The following is a 22,944-nucleotide window of genomic DNA, read 5'->3' on the forward strand; positions in this document are numbered from 1 at the left end:
TGCCAAAACTCGAACCTCGTTCCCCAGTAGTACAGTCTGCAGCTCTGGCCACAACGCCACATTCTTTCCTCTAAGTGTAGCATAATAATCAAGTGACCTACTGGATAACAAAATCAAGATAGCAAACAATTTAAAAGTGCTTTGTCGCTATTTGATAACTCAGAAACTATGGCCCTCATTACAACCCTGGCGGTCAAAGACCGCCAGGGCTGTTTTGGAGTTTGTACCGCCAACAGGCTGGCGGTACAAACTCGGGCATTACGACCGTGGCGGAAGCGCCATGGTCGCACCGCCGGGACCAGCGGATTCCCACCACCTTTGTCCCGGCAGTTGTAATCCCCCAGGGCAGTGCTGCTTGCAGCGCTGCCCAGGGGATTACGAGTCCCCCTCCCACCAGCCTTTTCATGGCGGTATGAACCGCCATGAAAAGCCTGGCAGAAAGGGGAGTGGCGGGGACCCCTGCCATGGCCCCATGGAGCTTTTCACTGTCTGCATAGCAGACAGTGAAAAGCGCGACGGGTGCAACTGCACCCGTCGCACCGCTGCAACACGGCCGGCTCCATTTGGAGCCGGTTCCCGTGTTGCGGCTGAGATCCCAGCTGGGCCAGCGGGGATCTCCAAATAGACACCGCGGGAGTGCGGCCACATTGTTCAATGGCCTATGTCCTCATTTTAGTTTTTCAAGCATTAACCATAATTTCAATGGGAATAAGTCCTTGTCATTTTTATAATCTCTAAAGGAAATGCTTTAGGTATTACAGTTTTGATTACATCAAGATGATGTTAGGCGTGCCACACTTTTGTAATACATATATAATGTTAGCAAAGTAGTTGTTCATTAAAACACAGTGGGGAGGCCAAAGTCAGGGGCACTGACTCGGAAAATTGAGGGCAGGGAGGAGGGTGCAGAGGCAACAAGTTGACAATGCTGGGCTGGCAGGAGGGTAAGTGGCATCACAACGGACTATGAAGGGCAGGGGAAAGGGGGGCAGTGGCAACAAACCAACCATGCAGGACAGGCAAAAGAGGATGTGGCACTACACCAGACCACTGAGGGCAGAAGGAAACGGCACTGGCAGTATAACCATACATTCCAACAGGCCCAATTCAGGCAGGACACTACCAGTGTTTTTAAGTCCAAAAGGGCTTTATTTTATCTGTCTCCTGACTAAAATCAACCCTTTTTCAATGTAAGTCAATGTGGAAAATCAATTCCTCAAGTTTGTTGCAAAATCTCCGTCTTACCAAGTTCAAAATGTTGGCAAGTATAGTACATTGGATCATGGAAAGCAGGAGGATTGGGGTCAGGACATGGACTTGGAAAACAGAGGGCAGACGAGAGATGGGTAGGGGCATCAAACTGACCTTAAAAGGCAGGCATTAGAGGTTGCAGCAGCATAATAGACCACACAGTGCAAGTGGGACAGCAGTGCAGCACAATGGAGCATGGAAAACAATAGGGAGAGGACAGGACCATGCACATGAACAACAGAGAGCATAGTGGAAAGAGGCAAGGGCTGCAAGCTGACCATACCGGGCAGACAGGAGGGACAGTTGCAGAACAATGGAGCATGAAGTGCAAAAGGGAGGGGGCCAGGGGCATGACAGCGGACAAGGCAGGAGGATGGGGATAGAGGCATGCACATGGACAATGGAGGCCGGGAGAAAGGGGCAGGGCAGGATCAGCAAGCTGACTATAGAGGGCAAGCAGGATGGGCTTTGGAAGCACAGCACAGCATGGAGAGCAACAGTGATGGCCTACACAGAGATAACAAAGGGAAGGTTGAGATCAGGGGGAGCAAGCTGACCACACAGGGCAGGTGGGCGGGGCTATGGCAGCACAGAACACCCTACCTGGGAAGCGGAAGGGTTAGTGGCAGCTTAATGCCCATGGTGGGCAAGAGTAAGGGGGCAGGGACATGCACAAAGGACCATGGATGACAGAATGGAGGAGTAGGGGCTGAACACAGACGAGAGAGGGCAAGGGAAGGGGCTTCACAACAGTTACCTAGTTTCAGGCAAGAGGAGAAGTTGCAACACAAGAGAGCACGGAAGGCAGAAGGGAGTGGCAGCAAAATGAACCATGGAGGACAGGAGGGAGAGGATAGTGGTATGGAACTCGGGCAGGCAAAGTGTATGTACTTTACTATGCTAGGCAGGTGGGAAAGGCAGTGACAACTCATCAGAAGACTTAGAGAACATAGGATAGGTAGTTGCAGGTCCATGGAACATGGTGGTCAAAAAGGAGGGCACAGGGGCATGCAAAGAGAGATCGGAGGGCAGGGGGAAGGGGGGTAGGGGCAGCAAGCTAACCACAGAGGCTAAGTAGGATGAGTAGGTGGGCAATAATGGGACATAGAATAAGGCAATGGAGGGCAGGAGGAGTGGGCAGAGACATCAAGCTAAATGGAGGGCAGTGACAGCACATCAGACCATGCAGGGCAGAAGGGAGGGGGCTGGTGCATGGACTCGGACAACAGAGGGTAGGGAGGAGGTGAATGGGGCAGCAAGCTAATAGTTCAGGGCAGGCGGGAAGGGCAATGGCAGAAAAACGGCAACACAGAGCTGTAATGAGGAAGCTGGGGCATGAACTTGGACAAGGGATGACAAGGAGGGGGGCAGGAGCAGCAAGCTTGGATGGGGGCAGTAGAACTTCAGGCCAGGCCCTGCGTCCAACTCCTCCCCTCACCGTGCATTGCGATGGACAACTTACTGAACGTTACAGTCGAGGTTGCTTGTGACTAAGGCGTGAGTGATTATCTTGCGGCAGTCAACCTGGGTCCATTTGAAGATTTTGCAGATTTGGCAGAGGGTGTGCCAGCAGGAAGTGGTGACTCCGTTTACCTGTTTGGTCATTGATAGGGAAGAGTTGAGGATGATTCCTAGGTTGCAGGCATGTTCAGTCCGAGTAGGCGGTGAGCTGAGCGATGTGGGGTACCAGGAGTCATTCCAGGCTGAAGTGAAGATTCCGAAGATGATGAGCTTGGCCTTGTCTGAGTTGAGCTTGAGGCAGCTCTCCCTCATTCAGGCGGTGATGGCTTTCATTCCAGTGTGAAAGTTCATCTTAGCTTTGTCCAGGTCTTCAGTGAGGGATATGATGAGTTGTGTGTCATCGGCAGATGACACAATGTTCATTCCGTGGTCTCTGACGATGCCTGCAATTGGGGGACATGTTTACTACGAAATACTTGCATTTACCTGTAAAACTTTTGCAACGTAAATGCCTTTGCCATTCATTCCTTTAAAGGTATGCGTAGCAAAGGCATATGCGTTGTAAAATTTTGTATGGTAATGGTATGCATTGTAAAGATGCATGCATTGTAAAGCATGAGTGGTAATGGCATGATGGAACGTGTGGCTCTCACTGTGTTGTAGTTTGCTGTTTCCCTGCAGGACATTGTGGGCACAGGAAAATAATCCCCTTCCCAATGCCCCAAAATGAGGCGAATAATGTCCCTGCATATTAGAGCCACTGTTATTTTGTTTCTCTGAAATAAACCCCGATATTTAGGGGTTTTCTACTTGTCTTTAAAGAGCAAAAAAACAGAATGCAGAAGAGAGGCCAGCACAAGGAGAATCACTGGGCATCCATGTCTGATGAAAATGCTTCTACTGTGTCTGCAAAAGTATTTCAGTAGCGATCAAACGGTCACTTCAGCATTTAATTTAATTATGATGTTTAACTAGGGAAAGAGTTTTGGCCTAACTGCTAGTGCTGCCCACTTTCGAACTGGGAAACCAGACTCTAGTCCACAGTCTTCTGTCATAGGCCATCACTAACATGTTTTGTCACTTATATCAAAGCTGGGAGTATGTGTCAATAGGGAAGAGGCTCCAAATACTCTTCAAAATCCCCACCCCCTACCCTCGCTTCAAATAATCACACTGTGGATACTTTTACACTTAGTAAGGCCTGCCTGAACAGAATAGTATGTTTGGCATCATATATTTGATTCCATATTTAAAACACCAACATAACTGCAATGTTTAAATAAGTGAACACATATTTAAACTGTTAATAATAAAAATAATTGTGAAAAATGTGTCGGGGTCCCCGATAATTTTTTTTCAGTGGGGGTGCGGGGTTGGGGGGGCGCAGCATTAACACGTTTGAAGAGCATTGTTGGACCTCCTCTAGGTACAAATGATCCCCTGTTTGTTGAGGCATGTGACTGTGGTCGCTATTTGCTTGCTGTCCTCAGTCACATGAAAGGTGTTTGAATGTTGGTGAAAGGTGTTATAAATTTGGGGGCATATTTATACTCCGTTCGCGCCGGAATTGCGTCGTTTTGTTTTACGCAATTTCGACGCAAATCTAACTCCATATTTATACTTTGGTGTTAGACGCGTCTAGCGCCAAAGTCCATGGAGTTTGCGTCATTTTTTAGCGTGGACACCTACTTTGCGTTAATGAGATGCAAGGTAGGCGTTCACGTCTAAAAAATCGACTACGAGGCATGTGCGTCGGATTTATACTCCCGGGCAAAATTCACGCCCGGGAGTGGGCGGGTCAAAAAAAATGACATACGGCCGCTTTTGCGCCGTTTTTTAGCGCCTGCAAAAGGCAGGCGTTAAGGGACCTGTGGGCTCTGAAGGAGCCCAGAGGTGCCCTCCCATGCCCCCAGGGACACCCCCTGTCACCCTTGCCCACCCCAGGAGGACACCCAAGGCTGGAGGGACCCACCCCAGGGACATTAAGGTAAGTTCAGGTAAGTATTTTTTTTTTTTTTTGTGGCATAGGGGGGCCTGATTTGTGCCCCCCTACATGCCACTACGCCCAATGACCATGCCCAGGGGACAGAAGTCCCCTGGGCATGGCCATTGGGCAAGGGGGCATGACTCCTGTCTTTGCTAAGACAGGAGTCATTTCTATGGGGGTTGGGAGTGAAAAAAAATGGCGCAAATCGGGTTGAGGCGAAAAAATTGCCTCAACCTGACTTGCCCCATTTCTTGACGCCCAAGCCCCATATCCCCCTACGCCAGCGCTGCCTGGTGTACGTCGTTTTTTTCCACGCACACCAGGCAGCGCATGGCGCTTCAGAATGGCGTTAGAATGGCGTTAGCCGGCACTAATTTTTTTGACGCAAAACTGCGTTAGCGCAGTTTTGCGTCAAAAAGTATAAATATGGCCCTTGTTTTAGTGTGCAGATTTCGATGATAACGTTAGGGTATGCAATTCAGGAATTAGCTCTTTTTGTGAGATTCTGTCGTGTAGTGATCACTTTCTATGCTCTGTATGGTGATTTTGATATGATGGCTTGATTCTCGAATCATTTTAGCCAAGATGATTTAACTGCAGACTTCAAGCCAGTTTGCTCCATGACTAGGTCGCTTCCCAGCGGCAATCGAGCGATTTCTATTTATTTTTTTTCTATCGTGGTGAACCCTTTTCACTGCTTTTGGTTGTTTATCCTTTGTAGGAAAGGGCCAAATATGCTTATTGTGTGATTCTTCTTGGAGAAAGTTTTGTCATATTACTCGTTTTAGCTATTTAATAATAATGCAAAGTCGAAGACATCGTTTTAAATGTCAGCATTGTACTGGCACACATCTATTACGTATTCACAATGACTTTTATCCTTGTATTTCCATAAATATTGTAATCTATGAGTTTACATGGGTGAGCATTTATTACACAGAACAGGAAAAGTGTATTGATGAACATTTATTATTTAGGAATGTTAACAGTGATCTCAATGATGCTATATGCTGTGCCATTCCCGTGAGTTAGTGTTCGATAAGAAAAGGGATATAAGTGGCCGAAGGGGCAGTATTGCATTCATCAGCTGATGTGTGGGCACGGACATGGCTTGGTTTTCACTTCCTCACATTCACTAAGCCGGATCCAGTTAAACGAGGAAGATCTTGTTTGAAACTTTGATCTTCACAGTTTGATCTAGAAGGAGATTACTATCGCCATAAACCAAGTTTCTTTATTCCCTTTCTTGACTCCCTTGTACTATCTATGCAGTAATCATTCCTTAGTCACACAGTGTGTGAATTAATAGCAATGTGTAAGCCGCAGTGGCTGAGAGGGGAATAGCAAACTACAAGCAGAAATTCTTTGTAAGCTGTCAGCCTAACACCGGCCACAGAGATGAGAATGAAACTAGGAGCTCTCTTCTCGAGTGCTGACTCAGTTTTTAAACCTTGCACTTGCTTTAGTGTTAAGTTCAATTCTACCCACTATTTTGCACTTCGAACAAAATCAGACGTCGAATTTAAAACGCTAACTTTGCATCTGTCTGTGAGTTTTTTTAGTCTTTCTAGCAAAGGATCTGGTGAAACTGCAGTGCAAATAGGTCCGTTACCAGTTAAACAAAAATATATGTATATTATCCAGCTTCTTTTGTCATATAAATATAAGTTTCCTACATGATAACATAGGAAATTGCAGTATAAGAACAAAAACTGTATAAACTATCACATTTTGTTATACTAATGGCATTTGACGGTGCAAATGTGTCAAACTTACCAATTAAAACTTGTTTACTGGCATGTCATAGTTCACCGTGTACCTCAGCATGTAGCTATTTTCCACGGCCTGACAAGGGCTGGTGAGATTGGGGTTTTGCTAATACGATAGGCAGTGTAGTCAAGAGGGCTGTCTCACGTTTGCTTATGCTTTTGCCCAGATGCATTACTGGCTGTAAAACTGCATCCATTGTAAGGCACAGGTTTTAAAGCACACTGCATAAGGTATATCACAAATAGCCTGCACGAAGACGGACCTGGTCTCCCTTTTTAGCACAGCGCGAGGCTGGACTGGAGTGCGTCCTGAGCGATGGCCATTATCTCGGATACATTCCTTCAATCATTTTGTTGTTTGATGTTGTAGATATTCTTCAAATAGCAAAAACTGGTTGTGGCTTTGATACTATTTACGCCCTGTTCAGAACAGATTCTGTTCGCAATACTGCGATTTTCTGGCAGTTTTATTTTTTGTAATGAAAAAGTCTTTGGAATCTAGCAATGAGCAAGCAAATTGGGCTTCGCAGGTAAAGGGCAGCAATTTATTACTTGTATTACTTCAAGCTTACAACTAGCAACAGGATCACCATCAGCTGCAGAAAGACTCAGAGCACATTTCAACTCTACTAACTGTTACTCCAGAAAGCTGTCTATGCATCACTCTGCACAGAAACAGTATACAACCCCACAAAAACAATTACGAGTTTGCAAAGTTGCAAAGATTTTGTCTTGTAAACTTTGCATAATTCATGTGAGTACTACACGGAATTTGTAATGTTCTCCACATGTGGTTGAAATTCGACCTACAAAAACAGTAATTTCACATCGCTTTTAAGTCCTAGGGGCATATTTATACTCCGTTTGCGCCGGAATTGCATAGGTTTTTTTGACTCAATTTCGACGCAAAACTAACTCCATATTCATACTTTGGCGTTAGACGCGTCTAGTGCCAAAGTCCATGGAGTTTGCGTCATTTTTTAGCGTGGACACCTACTTTGCGTTAATGAGATGCAAGGTAGGCGTTCACGTCTAAAAAATCGACTCCGAGGCATGTGCGTCGGATTTATACTCCCGGGCAAAATTCACGCCCGGGAGTGGGCGGGTCAAAAAAAATGACGTACGGCCGCTTTTGCGGCGTTTTTTAGCGCCTGCAAAAGGCAGGCGTTAAGGGACCTGTGGGCTCTGAAGGAGCCCAGAGGTGCCCTCCCATGCCCCCAGGGACACCCTCTGTCACCCTTGCCCACCCCAGGAGGACACCCAAGGCTGGAGGGGCCCATCCCAGGGACATTAAGGTAAGTTCAGGTAAGTGTTTTTTTTTTTTTTTTTTTTGTGGCATAGGGGGGCCTGATTTGTGCCCCCCTACATGCCACTATGCCCAATGACCATGCCCAGGGGACTGAAGTCCCCTGGGCATGGCCATTGGGCAAGGGGGCATGACTCCTGTCTTTGCTAAGACAGGAGTCATTTCTATGGGGGTTGGGAGTGAAAAAAAATGGCGCTAATCGGGTTGAGGCGAAAAAATTGCCTCAACCTGACTTGCCCCATTTCTTGACGCCCAAGCCCCATATCCCCCTACGCCGGCGCTGCCTGGTGTATGTCGTTTTTTTCTACGCACACCAGGCAGCGCCGGCGGCTAACGCCGGCTAACGTCATTGATTAAATACGGCGCCCACATGGCACTTCAGAATGGCGTTAGCCGGCGCTAATTTTTTTGACGCAAAACTGCGTTAGCGCAGTTTTGCGTCAAAAAGTATAAATATGGCCCCTAGTACCAAAGCTTCGGGAGAAACTGCGCTAAACTTAACTAGCAAGAAACCCGCACACCTGTTGTCAGCACCAACTAGCAGTCGCAAGGAAATATAGGTTGTTTGTGGGATTACCAGTGTCAGAGACTAAACCTAAGAAAAGAAGGGAATTTCACAAGCTGGGGACCATATTTACCAAGATTTGACACAACCGTGCAAGTCAATTAACTGGTCTGCATCAAAGGAATAGGGTAGGAATGTGCCATATTTCCTAACATATGGTGCATTCCTGCTCTCTCTCTCTGCTCTGGTGCACTTGTGGCTGCCAAGTGTCAATGCAGTGCACCCTTGCACCATGGTACAAGGGTACCTATGTTACAGGGACACCTTACTGCCCAAAAACAATCATGGGAGGCATTTTCCTCCTTCTACGTGTGCAGTACACCTATGTTGGGAAGGTACATTATTTTGATGCATTCCCAGATGTACTAGTTTTAGTAAATCTGAGAATGCACCAAAAACCATGAGTGGATGCGAGGGAACACCTGTGCTTCACCAATGGAATGCCTTCCCAGTGCAGAGAAATTGTCTTTTATAAGCATGAGCTTTGAAAGCAATGGAATAAGATAGTGCTAAATTGAAATACCTTTACTAATATTTATAAAATGTTCATTAGAGATTTCGGGCCTTATTTAGAGTTTGGAAGACGGGGTACTCCTACAAACATGCTCCCTTGTCTGTATTAGAAGTGCATTATAGCCAATGGCACTTTAAGTGTGTCAGCCTGACCACCTGCCACATTTTGATGGAGTACCCTGTCCCCAAAGTCTGAATAAGACCCATTATCAGTAAGTGCAAGAGTATTAAGTGATGGATCAGACAGGCTACTTTCTTCTGTAAGAAAGGTTACAGGAGTCAGAAGATTACTTCATTGCGATATATTGTAGAAATAACAATTAGCCTTACTCTTCAAAAGGACATGACAAAAGCATAATATCATATGCAGTTGAATATTAGTTACAATAAAGTTAGTTTATGCACTAACTATAACACTGTAACTGTACAATCACTTTTTAATATCAAGGACAGTTTTTCAAATGACATTCAAGAGTGTTGAACTTGTAAGTCAGCCAATGATTAGGTAACGTGCATTGTCCTTGCTGCAGAGTAGGTCTCTTTATTCAGTATTCTGCAAATTCTCCCACTACTTTTCCGCATATATGGGAGGTCAAGCTACTGATATCAAAACTCTGTTACTTCTAGTGGACGGTTCGGAAAAAGAGTCTGCTCTGCGTAGATGCTCACAACAGGGTATACGAAGTGAGATTAGAAAGTTCCACAGCACAGTTCCCAAAGGCAATTAAATGCACGCAGCTAATATCATACACAACATGCAACGTAATAAAATCATGCTGTGATGGTTATAGGACACTGGATTTGGCAGGGTAACAATTTGCTAAAATGAAATAAGGCATTTGATATTCTATTTTAACAAACACTGTGCTTTCTAAGGTATTTTGTCCAAGTTCGTCATTGGTGGATTTGACAAGGATTTCTTCATGCATTTCTCCTCCTCCCAAAAACATATGTGGACAACGTGGGACTGCAAACGTGCAAAAGTCTGAATTTTTTTTGCAATATAGCTAATTACATTTCAACCCTCTATTGGCTTATGTGCATTGATAACTGTGCACAATGACAAGAAGCTGCGTTGTATTACTTGTTTTGTTCTTAGATGATACATTGACTCCATACATTTGGACGGAGGATCACCCCCAAGTTGTGTTGATCTTCGTCAAGTTTCCTGGAGACGGGAGAAGCCTTAAGGCAACATACAGCGCCAGACAATATTATTATGCTTTCCTACTACTGTAGAATAGGTAGGCAGCGATTCATACAATTAAAAATAAAAGTTGGTGAATAAATGGGTCTAAAGGCATCTTATTGACTTCTTGCTACGTGGTACAGATACCAGCCATTCAGACTTATAGGATCTATAACAAAGTACCGCTTTTTGCATGATCATCCTCATTTTGGTTTGACTGATGCTATCGGATCTAAAGAACCTGATATCACTTCAAAATGGACGAACCACACCTACATCTTTTATCACTGGATCAATCAAGTATCCAATAAAGGCCTGTAATAGCGAGCATAATCATTTCTACAAGATAACCATTAACTATATAGTCATTACCTTAGAAAAATGTACAAAGTTAGAGTTGCCAGAACAATACAACTCTTCCTAAGTGGGCCTAACTATGATTCTCACAGTTCAAATCTACTCCTACCAAGGTTTTATCAGAGACGTATACAACACCAACCTATTATAATAATGTATGTGAATTCATGTTATAGAATACCTGTCTACAGGCTTTAATGCAGTGCATTAACAATCCACATTTGAAGGTCTATTTCTCCTAATGTACTTTTCAGAATAAATGAATCATGCCTACTGCTTTTGTCATAGCCTTTCATAATAAACAGAACAGACCCACTGCATCTGAAATAACTTTTCCAAATGAACTAATCAAACTTACAGCCTTATCTCTGGATTTTCGCCATACAAAACTCATGTCAACTGTATTGAGAACAAGCTTTACTACAAAAGAACCATCTGCTTACAGTCATGAAATGTCAACATTTTAGAAAACTGTAGCACGGAAAACAATATGCGATCACTTCTAAAACATCATAACAGGGGTTCTTGAAGTGCAAATCTAACCCCCAGAGTTTATCACAACAGCTAATCAACACCAAAGGCCAAACATACTACACAATCTGATACTTCATGTCACATCGCAAAATATCTGTCTATAGAACTCAACTTAGGGCACTAACATGCCACCCTTACTGGTATACGGGCATTAGCATATTATTATGACAATAAATGAGGCCCACTGTGTTTGACATAACTTTTCATAATAAATGGATCAATCCTATGGCATCTGGCATAACCGTCCCAAAAGCTTTATCTCTAAAGAGTATCCGTTATCAACTCAGGCCTACTATATCAAGCATAAGCTTTCTCACAATGTAGCCATCGGACAAATAGTAAGTAAAACTAAAAATACATATGCAATTACAACTGGCAAAACAATATACAACCCTTCTTAAAGAACTACATGGTTTATCACATTGAAAATCTTCAAACCTAAGGTTTGAGCTGAGAAGTTAGCAATCACCAAAGCCCTTGCCTACAACAGTAATTGGTGAGACAACATTTCAACAAAAAATATCTGTGTACAGCCTTTCACACTGTGTAATGAAAGCCCACCCTTAAAACCTATTCGCCTATTTAACACTTTTCATAATAGGTAGGTCAGGGTTACTGTTGGCTGTGGTAACGTTTTATAATTAACATCAGACCTATGAAATTTGGTATACTTTTTCACACAGAACCACACAGACCTGGAGCAGTTTTCATTGGATTGTCACTATAACCAACTCAGGCAAATGACCTGTCAGCCCTAATGTGGCGTTCCCCCAAACCTTTTGCCTTTTTCCACTTAGTTTGGTGCTCTTATTTTTGCTAGCCTTAGGACTACCAGGACTAAAGAGCTTGTGCTCTCTGCCTAAAATATGGTACAAGTGGCTTATCCCCAAATACTTTATTGACTTTACTTATAAGTCTCTAGTAAACTGGTAATACATGTAACTGAGGTCTGTAAATTAAATGCTAGTAGTGGGCCTGCAGCACTCATTGTGCCACCCGCTTAAGTAGCCCTTTCCAACATGTCTCAAGCCTGCTTTGCAGCCTGTGTGTGGAGTTTTAAGCTGCCCTTTCGACCTGGCATTATAAACACTTTGCAGGCTCAAACCTTCCCTTGTAATAAATATAAGTCACCTCTAGTGTAGATCCGGGGCAGCTGAGAGGGTAGGGTGCAGTCTAATTAAAATGTTGAACATGTACTATTAAGGTTTATATGTCCTGGTAGTGAAAAATGCTTAAATTGGTTTTTCACTACTTCAAGGCCTACGTCTCCCATATGGGAGCAGGTAACTGTCACAATCTGAATGCTTCTTACTGCGGTTATCTGTCAATCTCGAGGCACCACCTGGTCTCTTGCTGGTTCTGGACTGCAAAAGGCAGGGTGACCCTTTCCAGTAGCCACTGTGCTGCTGATAGAGTAAAACCAAGCAGACCTTGACCTCCAGAAGGAGTCCCAGAGGAAAAAAAAAACAATCCTGGGAAAAACCTCAGAAGCAAGGAACTCCTGAAAAAGAGGTAAGGTAAACAGAGAAGCAACTGGAAACAGCAAAAACTTCAGACAAAAAAAAGCTGGAGAAATCGAAAAAACACCAGATACAGGAGCGAGGAGCACCACCAGAATGGAAGTGTTTGTAACGCAAGGAACAGAAGACCAACTGTGCTTACATACTGTCAAACAGGATGTGACATGCAGGAAGTTCCGAAAACACCATTTTGAATTGGGAAAAGCCACATTAGAGTGCTTGGAAAAATAACCATGGTGTAAAAGAGGAAGCAAAGCATGCAGAGAAGGAAACACACAGACTCCTGGGAAGAAGAAAAGATGGCTCAGATGGAAACCACAAAGAAAGAGAAAACAATAAAAAAGAAAAAAGACAGAAAAATAGGTAAGATAGATTATAAGGGCAAAAGGCGGGCGCAGCGCAAAACAGCGCCCGAAGAAAAATGTACCGGTCACGCTTTGGACCAAAAAATAGGCTGCAGCCCAAAGCATGGCTCAAAACGTGGCCTGTGGCATAAATGGCCGTCCAGGACACGGACCGCCGATCTGACCGCGGTCCGCAAGTGGGGCGCTGCATGTCCTCGTGGCATCACAGTAACTGCTTCATGTTTGGTGTCTTTGAAACTCTAATGAAAAATCCTCTTTTATGGTGAAGTTCAATTTTACATTAGACTTATGAAAATTCCACTTCAGAAAGCTGTAATTTTCCTGCCTTAGCCATTTAATGCCTGTAGCCTGTCTCTGGGTCTCATGACTGGATGTAGCTGACAGTTGGGTTTTGTCTATTCCTCGTAGACAGACACCTACAATAGAGGGTTTTGGTGTGTTTGGATAGGCCATTACTGGCAGGATGGCAGGACAGAGCTGGGCATATCCCCAATTACACTTCAATAGGCTGAATCTTGCCACCACACAATGGAGTGCAAGCCCTGTGCATTAAGTTTGTGTTTAAATCTTTTTATTGAGTTTAAGAGAGCAAATGCATATAAAACAGTTTGCAAGTACAAAGCTGTAAACAAATAGACGCATCAATCCAAATCAACTATGTTGAGCTCAAGCATCTCCTGGGGACATAACACATCCATCAGGATCAGGGGTGACATGAAAGCATATAGGGAATTCCAAAAACAACAACAGGAGGGTGAGGGACATGCAGATATGGAAAATGTAAGCAAGCTGTATAGAGCTCAGGGGATAGAGAACAAGCCCAGCAGTGGAGGGTGGGAGAGATCAGGGGAGCAAACAGAAATAAGGCCATCTAGTCACAAGGAGGGATACACTCAGGACGGTGATGCACACAAGGAGAGAGAGAGAGAGTTAAGAAAGGAAAAGAGGACAAGGAAATGGTAACTTGGAGACATGGCCCTGGATGGGTAGGGCATCGGGTCAGAATCAAGAGAGCATCTAGAGGAAAGGAGGGGGCAGGAAGGACAGTGTTCATGCTAACCAGCAAATATACAAACAACCAAGCCAAAGGACAGATACGAGGGGAGAGAAACTATGATTAATAGTCATCCCATAGTCCAGGGTTGAAGAGGATGACTGCCCATCATGGTGCCTCACAGAAGAGGGGGCCCCAGATGTCCATAAACAAATGCTTATGGTCATTCAGATGGTAGATGAGCCATTCATGTGCGGCTGTAGTAGCTGCACTGTCAAGCGAGTCCTCCCGGGTGGGAACAGTTGGAGTGGACCACCGGTGGAGGATACACAGATTAGTTGCAGTCAGTATGTTTTAAGTCAGTGTGTTGTGAAGGATCACTAGGGGGGGCATTAAGTGGGTGGAGTTACCAAGTGTATCATGCAGGAGGCGATCAGCCCCACCCTAAGGGGTATGAGCAACAGGCAGGACAAAAGAATGTGAAGAATGTAGCAAATTGGGGTCTGACAGTGTCAGCAGTTTCATGTAGGTGTCGACCAGTGTCCAGTGATAGTCTTGCAAGATTCTGAAGTAGAAAAATGTAATTCTCGCCTCCCTTAGCTCCCTATTATGGGACAACACGAGGAGCAATCAACTTTCTAGAGTATAGTCAAGGTGAAAATGATTCTGCCAGCAATTCTGAACCAGGCGTTCCAGCGATGTATAGAACAATTTAGACACCAATAGACCATAAAGACCAGAGACCAGTTTTTGGTCGGAGCCCCATTGCCCTAGATAAGTGTGGAGAGAGGGGGGCAGGACCCGTCGCACTATTGCAAGTGAAGGCAATGTCAGAGATGGAGGTAGCTCCAGAAGTAAGAGTGTGGAAAATGGTAATCCGCTGCTAGGCTCCCAAAAGGAGGTGATGGATGTCTAAGATTTCTGCTCTGGACCAATTGGGCCACCACAACGGTAGGAGGTCAATCAGGAAGGAGCTGCTGTGCTACAGAGGTGCTTTTGGGTTTAAGAAGCCGTCCTCCTTCAGGAGAGCATGAGTCAATTTCCAGACTGCATTAATTTAAAACAAACTGGGGTTACATGGATCTTGTGATGCCCCGCATATAAGACCGAAAGGCTGGGCTAGGCATTGTGAAGACTCCACTCAATCCTGACCCACAAAGGAAGTTCACTTTGCAGGAGAAGGTGATACACCCTTTGAGACAAATGGTGGGCCCTACAGTAGGACCAAAAATGAGGAAGGCAGAACCCTCCAGAGGACATGGTGACATAGAGTTAAGCAGGAGCAAGCCTCAGGGGTAGACATATTTGCGGATCAGGGAGTCAATTTGCTGATGTTAAGCTGGTATGTGGAACAGAAGCATGGCAAACAACTAATTGAACCTTGCTGTTGTCATCATTTTGACTGTCTGTACTCTGCCATAGAGGGATAGGTGGAGGGCCGTCCATTTGGCAAATTCTCATTTCATCATGTCCAGGAGGGATTGAATGTTATCCTGCACTATAGTGCAAAAGTACCTTTGTAGGGAGACACCCAGGTAGCATATGCCATTTTTGAGCCATATCGTTGGAAATTGAGCCAGAGAGCATTTCGTGGTGTTGGGGCGAGAGGGGGTCAAAGGCATTGCCTCTGTCTCAGCCCAATTGATCTTATAGCTGGAAAAGTAGACAAAGCAGTCCACAAAATCTTTAAGAGCTGGAAACGTCACGCCTCGTTTGGCCATTGTCAAGAGTATTGTGTCCGCATACAGAAGAAGTTTAAGTTCCTCTGCTCTCATCTGGATCGCTTAAATGTGTACTGAGGATCTAACAGCCACTGCCAGGGGCTCCAGTGCTAGGTGGAAGAGGAGGGGGGCAAGAGCATCCCTGCCTGGTGCCCCAGATGATGGAGACCGGGTTGAATAGGATGCTATTACAGTTGATCAAAGCCACAAGGGAATGGTATAGGCAGCTTGACAACTGGATAAACTTAGGGACAATTCTGAATCTATTCAAACTTCTCATGCACACATACAAAGCCCTACACAGCACAGTACCAGCATACCTGAACAGCCGCATACACTTTCACCAAGCCACCAGACACCTACGCTGTGCCTCAATCGCACACATGCCCTGCATTCCCAAAAGCAAAATTGGAGGTCACTCATTCTCCTACATTGCACCCAAGACATGGAATGACCTCCTGCAACACATCAGTGCCTCCTCCTCACTTCTTGAGTTCCTCAAGAAGCTAAAGACCTGGCTCCTCATAGAAGAACCTTGGGGAATCACCTCCCTACACATCTGTCCAAGCCCCTGGATATCGTCTCAGGTGAATAGTTTGCTATACAAATCAACATAACATAACATTTGACATAAAGAAAAGATTTGAAAATGTATAACAACACATTCAATGTTCACTCCCTACTTTAAAGAAAGCACAATTGTAGAACAAATTGTAGACTTGGGCTTGCCACATACCAGGTTTTATACTCTTCAAAATTGTAAAATATAATTTGTTCAGAAACCATGCTTTTTGTTGAAGCTGGTCATTCTAGTAGCCATTCTGCAATAGCCAAAAGCATTTTCCTCTGCTGTTCTTACACCAATATCCCTTTACTCACATCCTCTTTTTCCTTTCCATACTTAATCCACATTCAACAAAGCCATCCCTTGTCCCCTATAAACCAATCTCAATCTGTAATAACTATACAGATGTTTAGAGTAATGCATTTTATATTTCACATTCACTTTTAGCTCATGATAACAAGTGCCTGGTGAAATCCGGTTTGGACATGAAAAGATGTTTCCGTCCAATTCATTATTATGCGTCATAAGGTATTTCCACGTGTGATGTTGAGGATGGCGGTAATACCAAATGTGATAGTAGTGACAAATTTACCAGTCAAACTTGGTGGGACATGTTCCCAGCTAAAGCGCTGGAATTTGGGATTTTCATGCAAAATCAATGCACTAACACCTATTTCCTCTTGTTATTCCAAATTCCAAATGTGAAGATTGTAGTAACTCTTCAAAGGTGCAGTAACTCCGCCCTGTGTAGGCAGTACTAGCTGTGGTATTAGCACAGCGTTTTATCTGGTGACTAGTTATGAAGGCCATAAAGGTTTTTCATGTACAGTGTTGCACTGTTTTTGTCTGTTTGCCATATATTGCAGAGACTTCAAACAATGGTTGAAGGAACTTTGATGAAATGCCCCGTTGCTTTCCCTGGCTAGTATACTGAGTAACTTTACTTCATCCGGTGATTAACTACAGTTTTCCAGTTGTTATAGCAACTTGCAATAATGCACCCACAGGGAGCAGTCCAGGAAAATTCAGTCATTGAGGTCGATGCCGTAGGCAACATTTATATCAGAGGTGTTATCTCAGGCTTACAAAATATATTTTGAAGGTCTATCCCAGGAAAGAAATTTATTGAAAGATCTGGCAATATGGATTTCTGATCACAGTTATAATAGGTTCGTTGCAATTACTTATGTCATGTATTGTAAAATAAATGGATTACATGTGCAGATGCTAGAGTAACAGATAAAGTTAATTGGAAATTATTCAGGCAGAAATGCTTTGAGACTAGGAAAAATGTCTGTACTAGAATTTAAAAAATGTCAAGTTGGTGATGCAGCTCAATGCAATTGGAATCCAAAAACACATAAAAAGTGAAAAGTAACAGTGGCGACATGCTCCTGATCTCAAATCAGGTGTAGCACAAGTGAATGTAATGCAATCGGTAAATGTAATTTTGCTAACTCTGATTAACATGAAGTTAATTATAGATATATTTCATTTTTCTGCTCCATAGCTCTCAGTCCCTTGAAATTAATGGAAGAAAAGTACAGATAATATCTTAATAAAAAGTGGCATTATAGGGGCACGAGTTAGGAAAAGCACGACACCCACAAGTCACGACAATCAATTATATTTAAATTTGCCATCACTTTGACGTGTGGTAAAACCTATTTCCTAAGACAAGCCACAATGATGTGCAGGTGCTTTTTATGCCCTAAGCACGCATTTGTGCTCAGATGTTCGATGGGACGAATTGGAAATGTGCAGAAATGGTGTTAGCATTTAGCAGCGAGCAAGGTGCTTCATCTGAAGATGTGTATGGTGTGCATGACAACAAGCATGCTGAGCCAAAAGCGTTTTTTTAATTTCAAGTCCACTCTGGGAATCTGTATGTAAGCGACTAAGCTAACAAATCATTTCTTAGAGAAGGGACACTCAGGACTTACGATGGACTGTTCTGGATAAACCAAACATACCCTCATCAGTGACCAACACGCAATTCTTGTTTCAAAAAGCAGCGGTGTGTGGTCCAGCTACTAAGCGACAGGATTGGCCTGAATGATGATATCTGTGGCTGTCCATCCCCTGATGCACACAAACAGCATTTCTTTGGACACAACAACATTGGTCATACACGCTCCATTACTCTATCTGCATCTATCATTGCAAAGCAGACACATGAAAAAGATGTTGTTACCATCGTTCTCAGTTAGAGTTTTCACCTTACAGAGCACTTCCCAACATGAGGTGCATTACATCTGACCTTATTCAATGCGCCACCAACATATGCCTGAGTAACCGCAGGGTATCTAGACCCTATTGTGATCTATTACAGATTATACACTGTCTTGGCTTTGTTCTTCTTTATCTGTGTTCCTCTTGATCTGTGGAGTGCTGAGCCAGCATGGCATGAGTAATAGCCCTTTAGGTTTAAAATCGTATGTGATTTTCAAAAACAAGAGTGTGGACGTCTGTGTTATGGGTATCTCATGGGCAAAATCCATGAGCCCCTGAATGAACTTAGGTGGGCTACCTGAAACCGAGCAGGAGTTTCACTTGGTTTAGCTTGGGATGGTTTCTGACGGGGGAGAGACTACAATTCCCAAGCGCCTGTGTTATTAAACCACACTGGTGTAGCATTAGCACTAACTACACTCATGGGACAATCATACTGACTCCAGTATTAGTGCAAAAGACCATTTATCAGGACAGGCTTGCAATAAACATTATAACAAGTAACAACACAACATATTTATTTGCTTGTTACAAATGGGGTCTTTGGTTGACAATCAGGTAACCCCCTGATCAAGCAAAGACCCTCACTCTAGTCAGGGTAAAAGAGAATCACCCTCAGCTAACCCCTGCTTACCCCATTGGTAGCTTGGCAGAGCAGTAGGCTTAACTTCAGAGTGCTAGGTGTAAAGTATTTGTACCAACGCACACAGTAACTTAATGAAAACACTACAAAATGACACAACACAGGTTTAGAAAACAATAGAGAATATTTATCTAAACAAAACAAGACCAAAACGACAAAAATCCACAATACACAAGTCAGGTTATTAACTGAAAAGCAAAAAGAGTCTTTATGTACTTTAACACACACACTAAGGCCTTTCGTTGTTTTGACATGGCCAGCGGTGCTTGCGTCGGAAATCCAGCCGCTCGATGATCTGAAAACCAAGTAAGGGAAGGGTGCGATCTCCCAGCCTCCGTCAGCGATGCTGCGCATCGTTTCTCCAGCTCTGTGCGTCGATTCTTCAGTCCCGTTTCCGCGGAGCGTCGATTTTCAGCCGCGGAGCTGGCAGTGCGCCATTTATTCAGCCGCAGATCGGAGTCACGTCGACCTTTTCCCCGCACGGCGCTCTGCGTGGATTTCCTCCTCTTAGGCTGCCAGCTTCTCCTTCAGGAACTAGATGGGCACCACAGGGCAGAGTAGGAGACTCTCCAGAGACTCCAGGTGCTGGCAGAGAGAAGTCTTTGCTGTCCCTGAGACTTCAAACAACAGGAGGCAAGCTCCAAATCAAGCCCTTGGAGATCTGCACAAGAAGGAAGGCAACACAAAGTCCAGTCTTTGCCCTCCTACTCTGTCAGAAGCAGCAACTGCAGGATAGCTCCACAAAGCACAGCCACAGGCAGGACAACTTTTCTTCCTCATCTCTTCAGCTCTTCTCCAGGCAGAGGTTCCTCTTGGTTTCCGGAAGTGTTCTAAAGTCTGTGGTTTTGGGTGCCCTTCTTATACCCAATTTCTCCTTTGAAGTAGGCCTACTTCAAAGTAAAGTCTCTTTTGAATGTGAAATTCTGCCTTGCCCAGGCCCCAGACACTCACCAGGGGGTTGGAGACTGCATTGTGTGATGGCTCATCAGGAAATGCAGACTACATCCCAGCTCCCTTTGTGTCACTGTCTAGTGTGAGTTGCACCCAGCCCAACTGTCAACCTGACTCAGACAGGGAATCCACAAACAGGCAGAGTCACAGAAATGGTATAAGCAAGAAAATGCTCACTTTCTAAAAGTGGCATTTTCAAACACACAACTTTACTAAAAGATTTATTTTTAAATTGTGAGCTCAGATACCCCAAACTCCACATGTCCATCCGCTCCCAATGGAAATCTACATTTAATCAGATTTAAAAGTAGCCCCCATGTTAACCTATAAAAGGGACAGGCATTGCAACAGTGAAAAATAAATGTAACATTATTTCACTGTTAGGACATATAAAACACATTACTATATGTCCTACCTTAACCATACACTGCACCCTGCCCTTGGGGCTACCTACGGCCTACCTTAGGGGTGTCTGACATAGAAGAAAAGGGAAGGTTTAGGGCTGGCAAGTGGGTACACTTGCCAAAATGAATTTACAGTTAAAACTGCACACACAGACACTGCAGTGGCAGGTCTGAGACATGATTGCAGAGCTACTCATGTGGGTGTCACAACCAGTGCTGCAGGCCCACTACTAGCATCTGATTTACAGGCCCTGGCACCTCTATTGAACTTTACTAGGGACTTACTAGTGAATCAAATATGCCAACCATGGATAAACCAATTACATACAATATTACACAAAGAGCATATGCACTTTATGATTGGTTAACAGTGGTAAAGTGCTCAGAGTTCAAAAGCCAACAGTAACAGGTAAGAAAAAATAGGAGGCAGGAGGCAAAAAGTTTGGGGATGACTCTGCATATGCAAAAAAGGTCAACAATGCTTAATATAAAAACTGTGTTTTTTCCTTTGCCCCGTCTCCAATCTCTCACCTTAATGTCTCGCACATTCTTTCCGCCTTTCTCCTCATCACTTTCTCCCATCACCATCGATCTCTTCACTTCCTTTCCGAAATATCCTCAAACCACCTCTTCATTTACCGTATCCAGCCAACCTACCCCCAGATCTTCCATCACCTGAAAACCTTATTCCTCCTCTAAGGGGGTCGGTGCGCCCGCATCTGACTCTCCACCCCCTAATGCACCGCCACCCAGAAAAACCCTTGAGGGTGTTTTCTGCCCCACGCCAGTACCCATGCACTACGGAAACACCATCATTCCCCACCAACTTCAACCTGCACCAAACTCTCTCATTCCGCAATCGCCCCAAAACGTTCTTTAGTTCCACAATGTAATAGGCATAGCCCAGCTCAGAAAGGTGCCCACTATCCACCTGGAAAAACACCCCTTCCTCTTCCTTGATGCCCCCATGTGACACCACAGTTATGCCTTTACCCACACAAAAAACCCTCTCTGCCCTGTTCACTTTTTTCTGTGCCTTCTCAATGGCTGCATGTTTGACTGCTCCCCTCTATATCATACGTGGTACAAATTCTGTCCACACCAAACATGTTCTAGAAAGTCTGCGCTTTAGAATCTCCTGATCCCGCTGAATGTGTTGCAATAGTGTCAGTCCTGATAACTGTGTCAAATCGTTTCCCCCAAGATTCAAGACCAACATATCCGGACATCCCCTACTAGGCACCATAGATGCTAGCCAAGGCAGTAAACCACCTCATCTCATGCCCCACTTTCTCCACCATATCACCTTGTGCCGTCTGCTGGCAGTCCCAGATTGTGTTCATATATCTGCCGTTCAGCACACTTCACTGCCCAATGGATGAACGAGTGCTCCACTATCCACGTCAATGCCTTGTTACTCGTTGGGCCGCTCACACACCCTAGGGGAAAAGAAACATGTTAGCCGCCATATTCAGATCACCACAAACCCCCCCACCAAACCTCCCATCGCCCTTTCATTTCTGCACATATCACTCACTGCACCTTGATCTCCATCTCCCAATCTTTTGAACCTTCATCATTCCCCACCCCAATCGTGCTGCGGGTGTCGCTTCCCTAATCTGAAATGAGTGAGTCCCAAAGGAAACAGGATCCTAGCCTAACACCACCACTGCTCTGCGCAACACTGTCAAAAGCTAAAAAGCCGTCACCCTGCTGCCATCCTGATGACAAAACACCACCCCTTGTTCGCCCCCGACCACACTTGAAACGACAGCCATGCTCTCACGGGGAAAGCTGTCTCACACCACCACACCACCCTTCATTCAGCCAGATCCACTTCCCTCTTCCTGCTTAGTCCATCTTGGAGTTCCACAGCCATATCCCCAGACGACCAGATTCTATCCTTACTTCCTCATATTGCACAGGATCCTCACTCCCCAATTCTAATACTTCAGACAGCCTGAAAGCACCAAAAACATCCAAATCATGCAAAATGCCACCTCGCACTTGTCATAGCAGCACCCATCCAGACATCCCAGAATCCCACACAACAATTCAAATGTAATGGCTTCCCTCAATCTTCTTCTGGCACCTGGTCTCTCCTTGCCCCAGCCCATCACTTGCCCAATATCTCATCACCCGCCGGGTCAAAACCCCACAGGGGCTTCCCATAAAAGGACAATCCAGCCAGTTTGCCCGCAATGGTCGTGGGTGCCAGACTTTTGTCCATTAATTCCAACACATAGAACATGACATATGCTTCCCTGTCCTTGCGATCCCATCTTATGGTCCTCTATGCTCCCTCCTAGAATGACTGAAAATCCTTCCACGGTAGCTGATAGCTCTTCCTGTTAGACTCGGCTAAGGACATCTCCACCAGCCTAAGAACTCTCAAGCCCTCCACTACCAGACTTCTGTAGCGACCGACATCTTGACTTCCTCCACTCCCGATGCCATACTGCGAAAGCAGTGCCACTGTGAATGAGAGAACGGGTCAGCTATAACATTGTTCACTCCGGGCACATGGATCGCCTTGAAGATGATATTCTTTTGCAAACACAACAACATGAATTGCCTCAACAGCCTCAAAACCCTCAGATCCTGTGCCCTCTGCCTG

Source organism: Pleurodeles waltl, chromosome 8, assembly GCF_031143425.1.
Source record: "Pleurodeles waltl isolate 20211129_DDA chromosome 8, aPleWal1.hap1.20221129, whole genome shotgun sequence".
Classification (NCBI taxonomy): domain Eukaryota; kingdom Metazoa; phylum Chordata; class Amphibia; order Caudata; family Salamandridae; genus Pleurodeles; species Pleurodeles waltl.